The following is a 20,524-nucleotide window of genomic DNA, read 5'->3' as shown; positions in this document are numbered from 1 at the left end:
GCAAAACCTTGTGCAGGTCTGAAATGAAAACTTCAATCTTCAAAGATAAATGCATGTAGAGAGCAATTACTCTGAACTTAATTTCTTTATGTTAACAAGTTAAATTAACAAAAAGAAAAGGCAGCTGGTGGTTGTGAAATGGAGACAGTGTCTTAGCAGAGGGAGGGGTGATAAATTGTTAGCTCAAAAATTTTCATCTACTTCATGAGGTTGTTCCAGGAGCACAGTGGCCTCGTACAGGAGATGACTATCAACAACCATTTGACTAAGATTCACCATGCCAAATACACAGTAGGACTTATGTCTGAGAATGCTACAAAAACCTGGAAAATTATTTCCTTTAACTAACCACTCCAAAACTATGAGCTAAAACAAGAAACAGGCTAAAATGAAGTGCTTCTGAAGTTTCCCTAACCATTTTACAAGACTCCAAAATGCTATAAAAATAACCAAGACAGGTACTGAGCACAGGAACCAACACAACAGCAGCTGCCCCAGTCTCTACCTGATAAAGAACCATTCAAACATCTTCAGCCAATGAAAAATCTGCTAATCAAAGGTGAACTGTCTGCTCCAAAAGCCAAAATGTCTTCCTACAGGTACAACCACATAAAATGCTGGTGTATGGGGAATTAGAATTACTTTGTTGACTCTTCTCCTCACATTTCTGTAACAAGCCAGAAGTTAAGTCTAGTACTCATTCTCATAAGGCAATTTCAAGAAGAAGACAAGGAAACGTTGAGTCTGAAGTCTCAAGACAAAATCCCCTCCCTGACTGCTCTATCAGCTACTTACAGAAGAGAGCCAGAAGAGAAATAACAAGCCAGCCATCATTATAATTTTTTCCTGTCTCAGAAAGAATGTCTGTCCTAAATCACAAGTAGTGCAAACGTGCAATTAGATGACCCTATGACTAATAAAGTCAAGGAAGACTGTGCAGAAAGTAACATTTTCTGTCCAGTGAACCAGTTAGTGACCATAACTTCCTACCCTCTGTAGTACTGTCATATCCACCATGTTCCACACTCTGACAGCATCCTGCTTTGTCCTCAGTATGGCCCCAAAATGAGTATCAGCTTTCAGTGCTCCAGCCCATGCAAAACAAATGTAATCTAGTCCATCCTCACCCCATGTAGCTTCATTTCTGTCAATTTTCTTCAAAAAATGAGCACAATACAAGCATAAAGATAATTTTATTACATCTTGACTTTATCAGGATCTACCTCAAAAAAAAATTAATTGGGAAAAGGTAAAGGAAAATAAAAAGAGATCCAAATCTTTTTATTACCAAGGCTGTGCTCTATCTCATATATCAAATCTTTATCATTTGCACTGAAAACATAAATCTCATCATTGATTTTTATTAAATTCAATAAAAATTGCCCCTCCATCAAACTCTCTTGAATATAACTCCACTGAAATCACCTTAGATAATGATGAATATCAAACTACAATTTACAAGTTGTGGTAAGACCCTCACTGATAAATATGCTTGTCTGAAGAAAATCAGCCACTGCTCAGTTTTTCAAACCTTACCTCATTTGCTGCAAAAAGATCACTCATGGACATCACTTTAATTATTTAGAAGTCCTTTCCTGGACAGGAGTGCTCCTTGGGCAGGTGGTTGGCTGTGAGTTAAAAGAACTGAAAATAATGTCAAGTGCTATTGTTACCAGCATAATTTGGGACCTATATAGTCAATCATTAACAATTTACAATGTCCTAAGTCAAAAGAAAGCAGAACTTCCTCCTTTCATATAGCTGCAGCCTCACTAACTTCAGCCCCAGGAAGTTACCCAAATACTCAGCAGGTACCGCTGTATTTGAACAGCAAACACTGAGTTTGACAAGACGTTTTCTCACAACCAAATCATCCTTGGATCCTTTACATGGCATTTCTGCAGCCCATCCACTGTGCCACATTCCATCCCAGACACAACAGCCAACACTGAACGACTGTGATGCACCTGGATGAGCTCATGTAGTCAACAAAGGACGGAAACTTCCATCTTCCAGTGGGGGATAATTCTCTCAGTGCAGACAAACCACCCCTGAGATTTTTGGTGTTATCCACAGAGACAAAATGAAACACCAAAACAGGAGAACAGGTACTAGAAATTCTCTCTCACAAGTACTAAGAGTTTAAATTATCTTTTGAAACCTGTTTTTATTCAACACATTCCACTCCAACATAATCACTCTAATCTTGATGAGGGATAAATATATTTCTCACTTTTGTCCAGAGTACTAAATAAGCTTTTTGTCTCCACAGGTACTTACAACACTTTTTTTTCTTTTTGTTTCAGACAATCTAATGGGTTAATTTCATCTTTGTGCCGATTTGGTCAAATTTAGAAATATATCCTCTGAGAGAAGGCAAAACCACCCCTCCCCCACCAGGTTCAGGAAAAATAAATTTTCCTCGAAGGAAAGTGAAAGAGATAAAAATTATTTATTTAACAAACACACAGGAAAAGGATAATAATGCTAAATAATAAAACCCCTCACCCTGCTGAGAGAAACCTGGGAAAATTTCAGAGTCCTTCTGTAGATCTCTCTCCCCTCCTTGGAGCTGGGATGGGGTGGGCCCACCTCCAGGGCCAAGGACTCGGTGGAAAGTCCTCCCAATGTATTCTGAAGTTGAAACAGTCCAGCAGAGAGAAAAGGAAAAAAACTAAGTCCCAGGAAAACAAAAGTTCAACTCTCCGAAGGAAAAACAGCTGAGGAAAAAACCCTGCCGAAAGCTGGCTGGAAAGAAAAGCAAGCCGGGTGCTTCCCTTCCCTCTCGCTCTCCTGCCGCAGCTGAAAAAAAACCGTCGCTATCTCTGTGTGACCTTGAACAAGCTGCAAACTGCTTTGAAAAAGTTTTGCTCAGTTTTTCCTTCCCCCTCTCAGGCTCAGTTTAAAGGCATAGAAAAGTACAAAAATTAATTTCTGGGCATAGGGCAGCGATATGGGATACACTTCATAAAGTCACCCCAAGACAATCATCCACAGCTGCTGTTTCTATTTCAGACCTGAAGGGGGGCTGTGTGTCCAATCACTTCTTTGTTGATTCCAGCTTTAACAGACTAGTCTAATGAAACATTTCACTTTTCCCCACAGACTTTGATTTAGTTCTGCTGTTAGAACATCATGGTTATGCTACTTCTGCAATACTCACACACAAAAATATTGTGAGATCTCTGTATCCATGATATTCTTACATTTCAGCTCCATGGCTGTCACGCAGACTGAAGTTCTAAACTGAACTATTTATGGAATTATTGTTGGACTTGTGGGCTCCTGTGATCCCTGCCTGTTTTATTTGGGTTTAGCATACATAGGAATTTAAATGTTTCATAGGCAGGTCTTTGCCTGGGGTAGTGCTGCACAGCCCTTGGGCCACAGTGTGGCTCTGACAGCTGACAGTGGCACCTGGTTTCAGGCTGGGAATCTCTGCCCCCAGAGCAGCCTGTGAAGCCAAACTCACCCAGTGCCTTCTGGAACCAGCAGCTGTCAGAAACACGTTCATTGCAGAAGCAGTGAGAACATAATCACATCCAATATCTATTTAGTGTTTTCCTAAGTAACAAACACTATGCTTGTATGAAGCTGGTAAAACTGTTATTATCTCTGAAATGGGAAAACCAAGGCATAACGCAGCCAGAAGCTTAAAAAAAAAGAGCATGAAATTTTTATCCAAATAGCTTGGTTTTCAGAGATAATAGTCACTCAAACCTCCCACGGAATTTGTTTTTAAGATGCGGAAGTCAGAATGAGCTGCAGGTGCTCAACACCTCTGAAGATCAGGCCAGTCCTCATGGGTGACTAACTGGGAGGGGGAAGTGTTTGAGATGGGGTGGCAGGTTGCATCTTGCTGAGGCTCATGATTTTCCCAATGTGGGCCAGGTACACATGACATTTCAGTAACAGCCTGTTGAATGTATTGCTTCTCATCCCAGTGTTAATTTGTAGGATCACATTGTCTCTCAAAGCAAGATTTTATTTTCCTAAAGAGTTCTGAACACAAGCCTAGTTAAATCAGTTAACATACTGTTCTCTGTACACACAAGAGAGCTGAATATCCTTATTTTTTCTAATTACATAAAACCAGTGTTCAGGAACTATAGAGCCACGTGGTCCATGGAATACTGCTTAGGAAGGGCACACATCCTGCCAGTGATGAGGGAAACAGCAGCCTGACCTAGTGCAGGCTCATGACTCCCTATGACTTGTGTCCATTTTCCTGGGGCCACTGACCCTTACCCCCTTCTTCCGTGTGGACTGGTACCAACATTACATTCCAGAGAAGGAAAATGCTTACACTGTTTAACAGAAAATAGCCAAGAAAACTATGAGGCAGGTCTGTGTCTGTTACCTCTGCTGCCTGGCAGTGGGGGATCTCCACCAGACAGCCTAGTCCTAGGAGTGAGCAAGATGAGTGCAGGGCTTTTTCCAGTTTGTCACTTGGATCCAACCAAGTTTTGTGGCTTGGAGTGTATAAAGGAAATTTGATGTACTGTGTTTAGCTTTTGATGGATTTGTTTTTTGTTTTGTTAATTTGACTGTCAAGGTTTTCAATAGCATCAACAGCAGTAATTTAGCTTCTGTTACCTGTTGTGGGTGGCTTATGCAATGTTAAATTATTTCTTTCCTGCAAAGCATCCAACTGCCAAGATCATAAGAATTACACAAATTAAATAACTAAATGAGAGGCTTTTCAAGGACTCAAAGAAAATTCAGGGCTTTAGTATTGCTCAGAAAAGAGCAGAATGACAGGAATAAAGCTATTAGGATATGATTTCCTTTCAAAGCAAATTCCATGCAAATACTACCTCCATCTAGAAGTGTGTAGGTGCCTCCACCAAGGTCACGGCACTCTGTTGCTAAGCTTCATGTATATGAGACGAAAAAGAGAACACCTCCTTTAAAAAACCATCTCCAGTCCAGGAGACATTATCAGCTCTGCTGTACACAGAGAAATCAAATGATCTGTCCAGCAACAGGACCTGACCTCTGCCTCAGGTGTCATTGTGTCTCCTTTTTCTTCCATGTGCTCTTCCTTCTCATGCACAACCTCTTCTTCCTTTACAAGGAAGACTCTAACCAGAAGTCAAACCCGAGCCCTTTTTCATTGCAGGACTGCCAGCAACTTAGACTTTTTCTGAAGTTTTGAATTTTCAAACAATAATTATGCCACTCTTCATTTGACATTGCTGCTTCATTAAAAGGATGCAGAATCAATGCAATTTGTGGTGATTCCAGCTCTGGGCTCTCTGAGGGTTTGTAAATTAACTGTAGTTTTTTCAACACTGCTGTAGCCCTCTGTCCAGTTCTGCTGGCCAGTCAAGGGTATCCAACATGTTTTAGCTGAAGCCACTGTTCCTTAACGGATCTTTACATGCTGGGACGTGGTAGGATTTGGAGTGAGAAATGAAACTGTAAACAAATCCCACTGTTCCCAGATGGCATGGCTTAAGACTGTCATCTCCATCTTGTCAAATCTCATTTACTTATTTTAGCTTAATGTACAGAAAATACATGATTAAGATTTTCACATTTATGGAAATAAGGGAAATTTAGTGTTTGGAAAAATTAAACCACTCTTTATTAAACACATGAAAGATCCAGTAGTAACTGTAACAACAGAGATGGGGTGAATTACCTCACTAGAAATGAAGAGATAATTCAGTAAAAGGGCACATGTAGTAGAGAAGAAACCTATCACTAAAAGACAGCCAGATATAAGACATGGTGTCCTGATGGCACTCTTTATGGGCCTCAGCTATTAACCACGCAATAGAATGGGGAAAATTACTTTTCTGCAAAATTGTAAATCAGTTTTGTGCCATCAGATGAAATATTACGTGATATTCTGAATTAGTCTTTAAAGTGACCCGTCTCAGATATACTCATATCAGGGGTAATAGTAGAGCTCTGTGTCAGGTGATACACATTCAAGGAAAATAACTGATAATGATGATGATCACTTCAAAAAACATATGGTTAAATCATACACAGATATATGCCAGTCTAGATGTAGCTTGACAGTAAAATCAGCTATTGTGCAGGGTGTGAAGAACATAAAAAATATTTAAAAAATTACTAACTTTACAAAGTGCTGACAAATAAGAGGAGAAAAAGTATGGGCACAGCGTATCTGTTGCACAGGTCACCATTTATTGCTGTATCTTTTAATGGAGTATTTGGAAATATAACTGCAGCTTGTAAAGGAACTGAGCACAGAAAAGAAGTTCTTTATTTCTTGCTCACCTTGATTTAAGCAGTGTTAGGGTCAGTCCTCTTACCAGTGCTGAAACACAAACATGCTGTTGAGGAGGGAGGAAAGCCAATTTCTCCCTCCAGTTTGCTCAGGGTGTCAGGTATGGGGTTTATGTCCCAGAGCATTCAAGTGGTGAGGATAAGGTAGCATCTTGTTTCAATTCATCTTCCCAGAGTGGCACTTCTCAAGCACTTTGGAAGTGTAACCCACTTTTGGCTCGTGCCTATTCACCATTTTTGCTGGCAGCTGCTCATCTCCAAGGCAAGGCAGTGGGAATTGGCTGGAATTAGTGGCTGCTAGTACTGACACCCGTTTGCTCACTCTGGTTAAGCTGAGCTGCTGCTGGCACTTAGAGGTAGTTAGCAGCTATCCAACTAGTTGAAACACTTGCAGCCCAGAAATAAAAAATCTGTTCATGCTAAGAATGGAACTGCAACCAGCTTAGGAGGAAACTGTATTGCCACAGATATATCTCATCTAGCACTTCTTGAGCTATTTCAGCCTCTATGTAGTTACTCATCCAGGGCAGTCCTGGAACTGAGGTGTAGCCATGGTGTTACTGACCTTCAAGAGACTTCCTGGATCATTTGCTCTTATGGAGAACTATGTGGAGAAGTTACATGCAGAAACAGAAGTGGTTCTTCTGCTATCACTGGAAGGTTGCTCTAGTACCTTTGTCATTAGAATCCTATTGCTGATTTCCAGTGGTTTGTTCTTGTGCCAATGCTCAAAGTTACTATTTTTGTGTGTGTGTGTTTGTTTTAGAGGCTTTTTTCATTTCTGTGGGCCCCCACTCTCCTCTGCCATACCTATTTATAAACAACAATTACATGCCCTATCCACTTTCATTTTTCTGCCATAAATAAATGAAGTCTTTCTGTCATATTGTCCTGATTTTCCATACTTCTGAACATACTTGCATTGTTAGATATCTGCAGCTTTTTCTGGGGCTCATCTGGCCAGAACTTGATATGGACTCCTAGAGGAGAGCTCTACCTTTTAGAGCAGTCTTGATATTTTCCTGTTTCCACTGGAAACACCATGTGTATTGTGCCCTGAGGTGGATTTTCAGTCTTTGTTGGTTGGTGAAGCAAAATTATTGGTGATCAAGTGGTACATCCAGGACCCTGCCTGTCACCTCCCATTTGAGAGTCCAGAGATACATGTAAGCTGTACAAGTAAGATTTCTGGCAGTGGATGAGGAGTCATCTTGCACTAGGAGCTGCACAAAAGGGGAAAAAAATCCAACTAGTTTACCATCTATAAACCTCATTATTGCAAGCTCTGCTTTTCCATATTTTGGAAATGGAAAAATGGGTAACAAAAAACCTGGACTTGATTCTTTTGGCTAGATGAAGTATTTTTCCTCTTAACATGATATTTTTTAGTTAGAGTCTTGCTCTGTGTTTGTTTCTTAAAGCCAAATACAGTTTTATAAAATGACTGTGTCCTTAAAATTTGAGCCACAGTTGATATAATTTTTTATTTGAATGGATAACTCAGACCCTATTCTGTATTGTATGAAGGCAGCTTGTGTTTTTTGCTCACAAAACTCATAAGTGATTGCTAAGTCACTTCACTTCTGTATGCAAAATCATAGTCAACAGCACTCAAGAGTAAAAGACTGTATGATTAGGAAACTGTGGTGTTGGATTTGATGAAGTCTCAAAAAGATGTCACCTACAAAATATGTCTTTGAAGCATTCTGTCCAGCAGCAATGAATTGTGCTGTGGTAGGCAACACGCTGCCTGCAGGTTGAGGGAGGGGATCCTTCCCCTCTGCTCAGCACTGGTGAGGCCACACCTGGAGTGCTGTGTCCATCTCTGGGCTTCCCAGTGCAAAACAGACATGGACATGATGGACAGCATCTCGTGAAGGGACACAAAGATGGCACATCTCTTCTACAGCTAAAGGCTGAGAGCTGAGTTTGGCCCAGACGAGGCTCAGGGGGTATCTCTATGGATAAGAGCCTGGAGGGAGGGTGTGGAGAAGATGGAACCAGGCTCTTTTCCATGGGGACCTTAGGCAGGACAGAGCCAATGGGCACAAACTGAAACACAGGAGGAGAGTTTTCTGCACATCAGAAAACACTCACTGTGAGCATGACCGAGCCCTGGCACAGGCTGTCCAGGGACATTGTGGGGTGTCCATCCTTGGAGATATTCAAAAGTCATCTGGCTGTGGTCTTGGGAAACTGGTTATAGGTGGTCCTGCTTGAGCTTGGGGATTGGATCAGGTGATCTTCAGTGCTTCCTTATAACCTCAACCCCCCCATGATTCAGAGATTCTGTGATTTTATTATTTAGTTTTTATGCAAAACCACCCTCTTTGAAGGAAATATAGTAACCAAATTTGGGTTATGTGGAATACCTCCTTAAAAAAAAAGTCATCTAAAACTAAAAAGAAATACTTGAAGTAAGGAATATTTGAATTAAAAGTTGTCGTCCTTAAGCAATAAAATTTTTTGTAGGAATGTCTATAGAGACATTGCATCAAATATTCCAGTCCAAATTTTTTGCACCTTGCTTATGCTAAGAAATACAGCATGTTCCCTTCCTCATGAAAATTATTTTCTGTTTAAAATCTGTTTAAGTCATATATTGAATTTCCCCATTTGGGTAGTTGGATGGGTAGCAAGAAGATGGAGAGGGAGTGATGGGCTAGAGATGCAAAATACACATTAAATGGTTTTTGCTCTGTTTTCATATTCTGATAGATGCTTGAAAGCTGTGGTATTAGCTGTATGTGGAAAAAGATACATTTTGGAAACAGTTACAGATTAGGGGAATATTTTTTCATGTTCATAAATTAGACTCCTAAGGAGAACACGGAAGTGGCAAATTTGCATGTCCATAGCTGACTGATGAGAAAAGCATAACTGTCTACTAAGTGCAGCTGTTGATACAGAAGATAAATGCAATGCAAGGAATTTGAGAACCTAAGCAGAGAGAAATTGTAGATATTAGTCAGAAACTCTCTCTGTTTTAAGTTAGCTAAACTACTCTAGTACAAAACTGTAGCTAAAATTACCCTCAAGTAACAGAATAGCAGAGAAATTGTAAAACTTGGATAACAATAGTCACAAGTTTATGGAAGCCAAAAGAATTGCTGCAAGCACACCATGAATAAACTGTGGTTTGGAAATTGAATTGGAAAAGCTGAAATCCAGGAACCAGCAAAATTTTGCTGTTGTGAAAATATGTGCAACTAAGAAAAAAATCTGCTGGTCCTCCTCTTGCAGTGTTGATGATGGAGATCCCCTCATTTCCACTCTTCCATCCGAGGTGCTGTCAACTGCCAACTTCTCTTAGGAAAAGATATTTGCAGCCCTCTGTTAGAGTGCTTGAATTACTGATGATTGTTTGTTTATAACATATTAATCAAAATCCAGACCGTATTGTGATATTCACAGTTTTGATAGACGCCCTTCAGGTATATAAGAAGTTCAGTTTTGTCCAAGGGAAAAAAAGGGAGGCCTGTAATTCAGGTCATTTTAGAAGATAGCTAAATGACAATACACATGAGCAGTAGGAGTGACTTTCTTAGCTGTCTAGTAATGGAGCTAGTCTGAGAAATCCAAATGCTGTGGGCCCCTTCCTATTGCAAAATCTCTGCTAGGCTGTTTTGTTACATGAAAACAAAGCTCTACAGGAGGCAAGAATGCTTTTACATCCCAACACTATAGTGGTTTTTAGCTAACATACCTTATTTTAAAAAAACCTTTAAAAGCTTGTCTCTCTCCAAATCTCTAGAGATGCAGAATTTCAAACTACCATTCAGGCTACACCAGAAGTGATGATCAGTGACTATCATTCCTAGCAATAACATGCCAGCCCAACCATTGGAGAGGGCTTTTTAGGACCTACTGGTGTCTCATAAATATGTTTGGAAAATAGACAGTTTAAAAACCAATTATGTAAGTACTTTTCATACAAATATGTATATGTCATGCTCTGCTTCTAAGTAAAAGGGAGACTTGCATAGAAAGAGATCTCTGGTCATCAGCTTTTGCTCTTCATATTTACAAAACCAGCCACAAACATTGAAATTGTTTCATGTGAAGATGAAGCTTGAGTACAAAAGAAGGCAGGCATCAAAAACATCAAAACAAACATATGCATATTTCCCTGGGTGGTGGGTGTCAAAAGCTGCTGAAAATTAAATTCTTGCTTGATAGAAAGCCTGTGGTCTTCAAGGAGATGTTGTCCCTTAGCCTGATTGTCCTGCAAAAATTAATGTTTTCATTTAATGTGATGGATCTATTTTCATCATCAGTCTAATGCCCCAAATTTCTTTTTTCCTTTCTTTCTTTCTCTCTCTTTTTTAAGCATAAATGTAATAAAATTCTGATTTCCTTCACAAAATGCAGAAGATATTCTTGCAACCCTGAGCCTGCATAGCTGGCCAAAAAATGCCACAGAAGATGCTTCATTTAGAAAAGGACTTGGAAGAAAGCTGGCTCAATTACACAGCGTACCTGCATAATAGAGCCCAAAACAGGGAAGCACCTTCTCCAGATAAAATAGATATAAGCATAGATGAGATAGTATTCCTTTGAGGAGTATTTTATGTATTTCACAGGAAGAGAGTATATTGTCTAATGTTTTTACTTCAGGCTTTACACTTTGGTTTATGAAGCACATTGAATCATTATTCCTTGGGGGAAAGTTTGCTTTAGTTCCTCACTTGTGGCAATTCAATGAAATCACTTTGAGCAAAAGGTGAACATTTGTTAGCAATGCAGAAGAACTTACGTGACACTTCTCTATGATGGCATTTACACCTCCCAAATCCTCCTTGTTACGCCAGTTGCTGGCACGTAAAATGAAGCTCCACCTGCTGCATCTGGATTCATGTCTAACTTTCTGGAACAGAATGGATTTCCAGAAATGTGACTGACAAATGAAGCATAAACTATGTTCTATTACTCATCCTGCACTATAATGGGAGTATTTAAAGTTCTTTCTTGGCCCATGTCTGCTTGAGTCACTCAGATGAATAAATGGCTTTGTCAAGACATACCTGACTGGGAAAGGCAGCAGTAGTGTAAAACTACGTGAACACAGGAACAGGTGCAGCTGGATGCAACAGCTTATAAACTCTGTAACTTGTATTACCAGGGTGATAATATAAATAAATGTAACATGATTATGCTTTTTAAGCTAAGCAGAATCCCAACCTAGCTTTAGTCAATTAGCTAGAGATGGCTGCTTATAGGAGGGCTGAAATTCTGCTTTCTTACTTCAGCCATACAGTTGGGCAAAGATGTGTAGACACAAGGGGAAGCAGTTAAAATTTGGCATGAAGATATTCTTGAAACTTGAGGGCAGAGATGTGTGAGATGGAAACAGTCAAATTGGTTTTGGAGGAAGCAGTCAGTGTAGGATGGGGAGGTGAGTGTCTGGGGAACTGCAGAAGGGCAAATTGCAGTAATCAAAATGGGAGCTGACTGAGAGGGCCCTGGGCGTTTCTGTTTTGATATAGTGGAAACCACACAGAACTTCATCAGGAAAGGAAAAGAACAAGGTTAGGAAACAGCTGGATTTATGGCAGAATGAGAGCGGCGTTTAGTCAGGAATGAGGTGATACTGTCATCACATTGGAAATATTGTCTACAGGAGAGTGGCAGGTGGCAAAACAGAGCCTGGTTTCATGGCCATTAAGCTCAGAGATTTTGGACGCAAGCTGACATGTTGGTTCAAGTCTGATAAAAGGAGCTCCAGATTAAAGGAGCTGATTTATGAGTACTCACCAGAGGGGTATAGAAAATTATAGTAAAGGATATGAAAATACACTTGTGTGTCTGTGTTCCGTGTCACAAACAACCCAAGAGAATGCCCTAATCCCTGGCCTGCCCCTTGTAAAGAGTTTGTGTAAGACTAAAATTTCATTTCACCTGCACATAGCATGGTTTGGGGTCCTCTCCTTGCTGAAGAACACAATATACCATCATATTTTGATCAAAAAAAATGCATTTTATATTTCTGGAATGGGTCAAATCCTTTGCAGAGAAGTGAACAAAAATAAAGGTTATGCAATGCTAATCTGTTTTACAAAGAGTGTTTACAATCTCAAGAAAGTAAGAAAAGAACATCGTGTTTTACAACACCTTCCAAGCACACTCCTGGTAACAGACTGTGAGCTCAGACACCATATTAATATTGAAAGAGGTAATGATTTTAGCTTATTCAATATCAAAGGCTAACTGAAATAGAATATCACTTTCATTCTTTATTGGTTTTACTTGTATCCATCTTTCAATTAAAAAGACACAAATGAAAATGCACAAAGTGTTCTCTATGCTCCTACGCTTTTATGATAATGCAGGTATATGCCTAGATGTGTACATCTGCAACTGAATTTGACCTTATTCAAAATAAAGCAGAGAATTTCAAATTGTCACTTATTTACTGTGTCTCTGAAACAGCTATTTCCTAGCTCCAAGCATTTGCAATGTAACCACATGTCCACATTTATACCCAAATAGCAATGGGAATTTTTTAGAATTTATAGCACTCCTACAAAACACTTTCATTTTGGTGAATTTGGCTTGTTTTGAATATAAAAGGGATCCCTCAAAAACCACTAAACCCATTTGGGACAGCTCTGTTTAGATTCCTGAGTGCTTTACCAAAGGACTCAGTTCATCTGGAGTGTGGCACAGCATTGTGCCCACAAAAAAAGCAAAGACCTGGTCACAAATACCATGCAAGGCAGTGATGATGAACAAACAACTCTCCCATCTACCCATGGCCCATCTGCCACGGGAGCCATGTTCACATTCGTAGGGTTGAGGATTGTCTTTGACCCAAGCAGACACATGGCATGACCCACTATGCTGTGATATGTTCATTAGGATCCAGTGCATTGTGAACTAGAGGGATGCACAAAAACCCCTGCTGCCCTTCTGATGGGACCAGCACTCTGCCCAGAACTCCCCTCACGAAGATACTGCACTCTGTATTAGTGCTGGCTGTCTTCTGCACTGACCTTCACACACCATGGGAGCACAAATTCTGAAGGGTATAAAGCAATTAAAATGTGCTGTCTGCTCCTTACAGAATGAGAGGAAGGAAACTCATCAGGTTACAAAGAGCCCAAAAAAAGACACGCATCTGCTGGTGTCGTTGTCAGCTCATGGGATGAGCAGCTGGAAGATTCCCAGCTCATAGTTTGGATTACTAAAACAGGGGGATCAGCCCAGGGGCATTCATGCAATAGAAAGCTGAAGGAGATGCCTGCATTACTATAAGGGAAATTCTAATTGCGTTTATGCTCATCATTTTTACAATAATGCAAATAGGAGATAAAATAAGAAGAGGCCTCATGGATGCTTCTTGAATAAGAACAAAGAGGTTGATGGAATTAGATCAGGAGTCAGTATAGCCCAGAATATTACCATCTGGTGATCAAAAAGAGTATGGTCCTAAAATGAACTTAGGACAATGGCGTTTATGGGGAAAAGGACATACACTGTATGGATGTATAATGAAATTGTAATTAGGAAGGACAATTGTAATTGAGGCCCAAGGACAATGTAATCTACATTATTGTAATGTGAATTATAATTGGCATAAAGACACAAAACAGGGACATGCAAAGTGCATTCTGCAGACTATTTTCAAAATAGAATGTGCTATATATTAACAACTGTTATGTGTAGGTGTCCCAACCTTAGAAAGGCTTAGGAATGCTTTTTAATTTCTTTTCTTAAAAATCACAGAATCACAGAATCACATAATAGTTAGAGCTAGAATGGACCTCTGGAGATCATCCAGTCCAACCCCCTGCCAAGGTAGGGTCACTTGGAGCAGGTGACACAGGAATGTGTCCAGGTGGGTTTTGGATGTCTCCGCAGAGGGAGACTCCACAGCCTCCCTGGGCAGCCTGTTCTGCCACCCTCAATGTAAAGAAGCTCTTCCTCATGTTGAGGTGGAACTTCTTGTGTTTTACTTTGTGACCATTACTCTTTGAAGTATGCAAAAATGTTCTGGTTTGTTGAAATTAAAACCTTTACAAATATGTATCTGTTATGAAAAAATTTTTATAGTTTGAGGATAGAATTTTCACTGAAGACAGCTGATATCCTAATAATATCCAGTGCATGTTTCAAGCAAGTTTATCAGAGACCTACATTCAATCTTCCACTCTTGCATTGCAATCTCATTTCTTTTTCCATCTGCTGCTCATGAAAACTCTATTTTTCATATTTATGGGGAGAAATAATTCTGATACCTTGTCATTTTCAAAAAATACAGAATTTTTTATTTCTATGCAAACTTAAAATACTTGGAAGCAACATTAATTTGTTGTTAGCAATGCATGAACAACATTAAAAAAGAAGCAATTAGTAGCTGTATATCTCTTCCTAATTAAAAAAAATCAGAAAATTTTCAGAAATACATGATTGTTCACTGCTTACAACTTGAAAACAGTTCTGGTTGTTTGTGGTGTAACTGCTGATAACAACAAAGGAAAATTCACTGATGCCTCAGGTACAAATGATTTCCAGGAAGGACACAGCTTTTTCCACTGTACATTACAATGTCTTCCAAATACTAATTGCAGATTAGGACTGTGAAAGTGCTTGATCTTCAGTTGTTTAGCCATTTCTAACTTTTATTAGGGTATGAAAAAAGTTATGGAAATGGTTTAGGGAGAGAAAACTATCCACAACATGAGTATGTTAAGTCTACATTGTAGGTATGAATTAAAAAACCAAATATCTTCAGATCTTTGTATAGGAAATGAAGAAAGGGATACAGGTATCCTATTGTAACTAGAAAACTGGTGGGTTTCAGGGTTTTCCATTCAGAAGACACAAATGAACGTGCACAGCTAGTCATACTTCTGAGCAAGACAACTTGGAGAGAGACAGATTGTGGCCACTGCTAAGCAGAAGTGTAGAAGAAGCCTCAGAGATGCTGGTGTAAGTTGTGTCTTTCTTGGTATGGCTTATTATTGATGCTCCTGTGCTGCACCATCCCACACACGGGTCTCTGTTTCTGTTCATCAGCTCCTCTGAGCTCCCTGTTGACTTCAAGGTACATAACCAGGGGATTTTAGTCCCTCCTGCTGCACACAAATTCTGTGCACACTCCAGGCAGGACCAAGCCCCTCTCTGAACAAGCTCTGGTTTGACGTGGCTGCCAACAGCTATTTCTACATTACTGTTTTCCAACCAGTTTTGATGGTTGTTGTGGTTCTATCATGAAAGTTTCTCAAGCTTGGTTACAAAACTATCATTTGATGGATTCAAAAGGGCAGCAAAAATCAAAATGTAAATCCTGTATGCTTTTCTTCCAACCACAAAACCTGTCCTGCTACCACGGAAGAGAAGTTGGTTTGTAATCTGTTCCTAATAAACCCATGTTGACTGTTGTTTATCTCCTTGATAGTTCCTCCTTGTTTACAAGCAAATTGATTGATGAATTGTGCCACCATGTATCTGGAATTGACATTAATTTTATTTGTCTGTGAAACTTTTCACTCCTTTTTTTTTTTTCCTGGTTTAGAACTAAGTCCTAATTTTTTCTTTTCTATGGACATGTAATACCTGATCTGCTCTCCTATGGATTTCTAAAAGCAGAATGAATTACAGTAAGGGTATCACAGACTCAACCTTCCAGCTTAACTTTTAAATGTCAAGACAAATCTCAATATAAACTCAATTCTTTCAAAAGAAATTCAGTACTTGTGTAGTTTTCATTCCTCAGTTCATCTGACTGATGTACAGCTAAACTGACCAATTTTGAATAACTTTCCTTTTCCCATTCTTTTGTTGAACAGCCCTCCTTTCTTGCCCTACAAAACAACCAAAAAGAAAGTAAGAGCTTAGGAGAGTTTGTTCAGTACAGCATGATTTTTGCCTTAACAATAGAGGGGAACTACAGCTACAATGCAATGTCTTCATCCTGTAAAAGATCCCAAGTAATTGGATTCTTTTATCGAAAGCAAATTGACCCTCCACTGTTGTATTTCTGGGTAAATAATTTCCATGCAGCAAAAAGAGTCAATTAGGTTGAAGTAACTGTCATGGTTTAGCATAGTTTGGGTTTTTAGTTAAGGAGGGCTCCATCAGCCACGGAAGTGATTCTTTGCAAAGAGGTGCTTACAGCTTCCTCTAGACGCAATAGAACCAATCAACTGGCTAGTTTGAATATTGGCAACTTTTTAAAGCCACTTAAGAAGCTTGACACGCCTCTGTGATCCACATTTAAGAATGAACAAACCCCAGGAAAGCTCTCTCTTTCTTCTGGCTTTTGGACAGGCAACTGGGGACTCGCGGCGTGGCCCAGCGGGGCCGCGCTGGGCCCTGCTCGGTGCGGCCTGGCTGGGTCAGCCGCGGTGGGGCTTGGCTGAGATCTCAGCCGCTTCTGCTCTCTGGACACCCGGCACAGCCCCCTCAGTGCAGGCCAGGCTGGCCAGAAGACAGCCACCCTGGAGCCCCCGCAGCCCTGTTCCACCCGCAGCCCTGTTCCGTGCAGGTGGCCCCATGGCTCGGCCAGCCCCTCCCAGTGCAGCCGCTGAAATAAAATGCTACACCAAAATGAGCTCCGGCTGTCACCTGGAAGAAATTAGGTGACCAACAGCAAAAGGCGAATTCCAGCTGCAAGGCCTGGGTGAGATTAACTCTCATAGTGCTGTAAGATTCACCAGAACAGATGAAGCCTGCAGAGGAAGAGGAAAGGTAAAGGAATGTGAAGAAAACACCATAAAGATGCCAAAGTCAGTGAAGAAGGAAGAGCTGAAACCCCGAGAGAGGTGAAAGAGGAGATGCTTCAAACCTAGAAGCTGGAATTTTGTTGTAAAGCTATGGTGATGGACTATGATACATCAGAGTACCTGTTGTAATTTCATGAAGCATGGGGGGTGGAGCATTCAAACTGCAATGGTGAGCAAAGGTACCTGTGCTGAAACAAGCAAATGACTGTAATTGTGAGCAAAAGTACCTGTGCTGAAATAAACAACTGTTGAAGTAGCTGTGATTTGATGAGAAGTTTGAACAGAGATGAAAATGATGAAGACCCTTGCTCCCAGGGAAGAACAAGACCTCTATTCCTAGAGATGAAGATGCTCCCAGAGATAGGTGAAGAGAACCTTTGCTTCTGAACAGCTCAACCTTAAAATGGTACCCCATCAGCTCAAGATTGAACCCTCGAAAGCAGTTGTGGGGAAAACTGTAAGTCGAGGGAAGGGACTTTCACATGCGAGCAGAGAACCAACCCGGGCGGCTGTCTCGCTGTGACACTGAAGCCATGAGAGAACTGTGTCTTGTGGAGATGTCTCCATAGCATAAGCAAGAGAGACTCCTCTCCCTAAGTGAACTGGAAAAGATTATTATAGATGTGGTAAACTGACTGGAAAAAATCTCAAGGGTTGTCTTTTTACGTTGTCAGTAGGAGAAGGGAGAAAGGTGGGGGGAGGAGAAGTGTTCTGAAAGTTTAGTCTGACTTTTTTTCTTTCTTTTAGGTCTGTTAATAAACTTCTTTATATTCTTTTAAGTTTTGTGCCTGCTTTGCTTTCTCCTAATTCTTATCTCACAGAAGGAAAATAAGTAAGTAATGGATATTTCGAACCAAACCAGTACACTTAATTGGTGTTTCTGCCAAACCACTACAGTAACACTTTCCCACAAGCGTACAAAATGGCAGTGCTCTGTTGCATGCTGTTGACAAATTAAAAGACACCCACAGGTTCTCTGCATATAAAGTTAACATACAATATTGAACTGCTGGGAGAAATTGTGTCTTTTCAACTACACACTGCCACTTCAGCAGTGTTTGTTCAAAAGTCATTACTAACCTTTGGCACCTCATCTGGGCTACTGAATACTTGCCACTAGGGCTCCATTAATATCTGAGCAAGGGTACAATGTAAAAAATTCAAGGAATCACAACTATGAAATGGAAAAGCCAGCCAAAATCTATGGTAGTCCTCAGCAAAATCAGTAGAATATTTCAGAAATGTATGAAAAATACTGTGTTTATTGCTATGCTGCAAGGAGTAATTTTATGCTGCTATCTTACAGTCAAATTAATCCTTACACCAACATAATTTCCACCTGTGTTTTTACCTTCTATCTTAACCTTCCCTTTGACAAGGTGTTTTGCTTGTCAAGAGAGAGATGGGATAGAGGAATCAAATTTGTTATAACAGAAAAAGTCAGCGTTTTTCTTGATGGAGGATTGATCTGTACAAACAGAGATGTCTACACTGTAGGCCACTAACCTGATCTCACTGTATATGTCTCCCATTAGAGTCAGTGGAAAAAATGAGCAATTCTCCTGCAGGGTCCAGACAAGGCATTTCAGATCCCCTTCCTTTGGTTAGGAGGGATGAGACCTGCAGCATGCCTGTTACCCTCCATAGACCAAGAAGAAGTGCAGCCAGCTAGCTCAAAGGTAAATGCTCACAGGGTAGATATTTCTGTTAAGAGGAATAAACACTTCCATAAGTGTGACAATTATCTTCTGACCATTTATGAACAAGAGGGAAATATTCCTGAAAAAGCATCTGGAATAGGTGCCAAGCTCTAGAATGCTCAAAGTAAATCATACTGCTAAAAAGGTGGCTTGTTTTGTTTTTCACCTACATTTCCTTGCTTGCTCACCTTGGATAGCTCACCCTTTCTCATTCAGGCCGAATCACTGAGAGATTTCCCTGGTCAGTTCACATTAAGCATGATGGTGATTTTGTGACAACTCAGCTTCCCTAGGCTGCATAAAGTGTTTTTTTTTGTTGTACTGCCACAAGTGCTCCCTGAGTCCTGGCTCAGGGAGCTGTGGGGAGAGAAGAGCCTCAGCAAAGTGACTGTGGCCCTGATGCCATGAAGATTTTTTGCCTTTTCTTTTATACCCCTGTTATACCTTTTTACAACTTCTGTATTCCTAGTGCTTTTTGCCTACATTCTTGGACTTGTTTGTTCAGCTAAGAGACTAAACATTTTAGAAGCTTCATAGCTAGGGATCAGTGTGCCCCAGACCCAAAGGTCCTCTCCAGAACACATTCTGTAAACCAAGATAGAACCATCCAGGGGAAGGTTCCTTGGGGAGGGGAGCTCACTTGAGCCTCTCATTGGGGAATCTTTGATAGATATGCTGATTAGTAAAACCTATAATGTTATACCCAATCTTTGGGGGCAGACTTGGCAGGGTGCATCTCGATGCATATGACCTGGACATGTGCACCTAAGGATCCTTAAAATAAATACCAAGGTAAAATCCCTTTTCCCCTTCTAACCATGTACGACTCTTGATTTTAAGACCAGGAAAGGCATCAGCCCTTCCCACAAAGAGAGGTAGCCCAGAGACAGTAAGGCAGAGCTGACAGTAGCAGGAAAGGGAGAGCAGTCACTGCCAGCCCCTGAGTGACATTTAACCATGGGGGTCAAGTCCCTGAGGTGAGAAGTCAGAAATTCAGGTGTGTTGCTCCCAGTAGGAAAGTTAATCTGGTATTGCTTCCTTGCTGCCCCAGGGTTGCAGTTACTCTATTTCCTAGGGGCATTTTGAGTTTTTTCTTTTGTGTCCATTAATCTCCTTTCACATTTTGAGGCTGTAGCCCTACAGGTGAAGAAGAGGCTAGATGCACATCCATCAGGTCTAGATTTTGATTGAAAGTAATGGTAAATACATATAGTAAATTAAAGGCTTGTATCCTGAACCTGTCATTAAATAGAATCCTATAAGCTATATCCGTGTTTTCCCCTGGGTCTAAATCAGAAAAGCTGGCCTTGTGGTTTACCTCCCAGTTCCTGGGGTCAAGGCCAGGAAAGTATGTATTTATGAATTAGAGTTATCCCCTCTCCTCAAGTTCTAACCACATTTGTTACCTGTTTTAAAAGATTATTACTTCATTTCTATCTAGCTGAAGACACTCAGGAGATGCAACGCACTGCAGTAGCACTTACAGCTTCAGATAGCCATGGAAACAGGAGGCTGGAAGCAGGCTAGAAATGTGCCAGAGTAACAGCCAAGGTTCTCTGATTTCTCTTTCTGTGCTTGCTTTCTTGCTTAGTGGGTTCAGGAACAGATTCTGGCTGGATCCTAATGCTTTAAGAATTGTGCATTTATGAAGAGAGAAAAAAGTGCTAAAAATATACACATAAAATCTGTACTCCATCTAATGAAAAAAATTATGGCAACTTCCTTTACTAATAATAAGAAAGATCCCAGATCTCCTTTTTATGTGAATTATTGGTGTTTATGCAATTTGATGATGTTTAGACATTATAGTACGATAAAAAGTTCATTGGTTAA

At 40.4% G+C, this 20,524-nt stretch overlaps 1 long non-coding RNA gene across 4 annotated transcripts in view; it reads right to left on the bottom strand.

Moving 5' to 3' along the window:
* Positions 1-2,548, bottom strand: part of LOC108445257 — a 69,741-nt gene extending 67,193 nt beyond the window's left edge. For all 4 annotated transcript variants that reach the window (XR_001860058.1, XR_001860059.1, XR_001860057.1 and 1 more), the window contains exons 1-2: positions 2,509-2,548; positions 1,537-1,644 (exon numbers count right to left, since the gene is read on the bottom strand). This is a non-coding gene — a long non-coding RNA (uncharacterized LOC108445257). The remainder of the gene's footprint in view (positions 1-1,536; positions 1,645-2,508) is intronic.
* Positions 2,549-20,524: the final 17,976 nt, after the last annotated feature.

This window comes from Corvus brachyrhynchos, unplaced genomic scaffold, assembly GCF_000691975.1.
Source record: "Corvus brachyrhynchos isolate BGI_N302 unplaced genomic scaffold, ASM69197v1 scaffold11, whole genome shotgun sequence".
Lineage (NCBI taxonomy): Eukaryota > Metazoa > Chordata > Aves > Passeriformes > Corvidae > Corvus > Corvus brachyrhynchos.
Note: the sequence above shows the minus strand (reverse complement) of the source record. Positions and strands in the feature narration are given on the sequence as shown.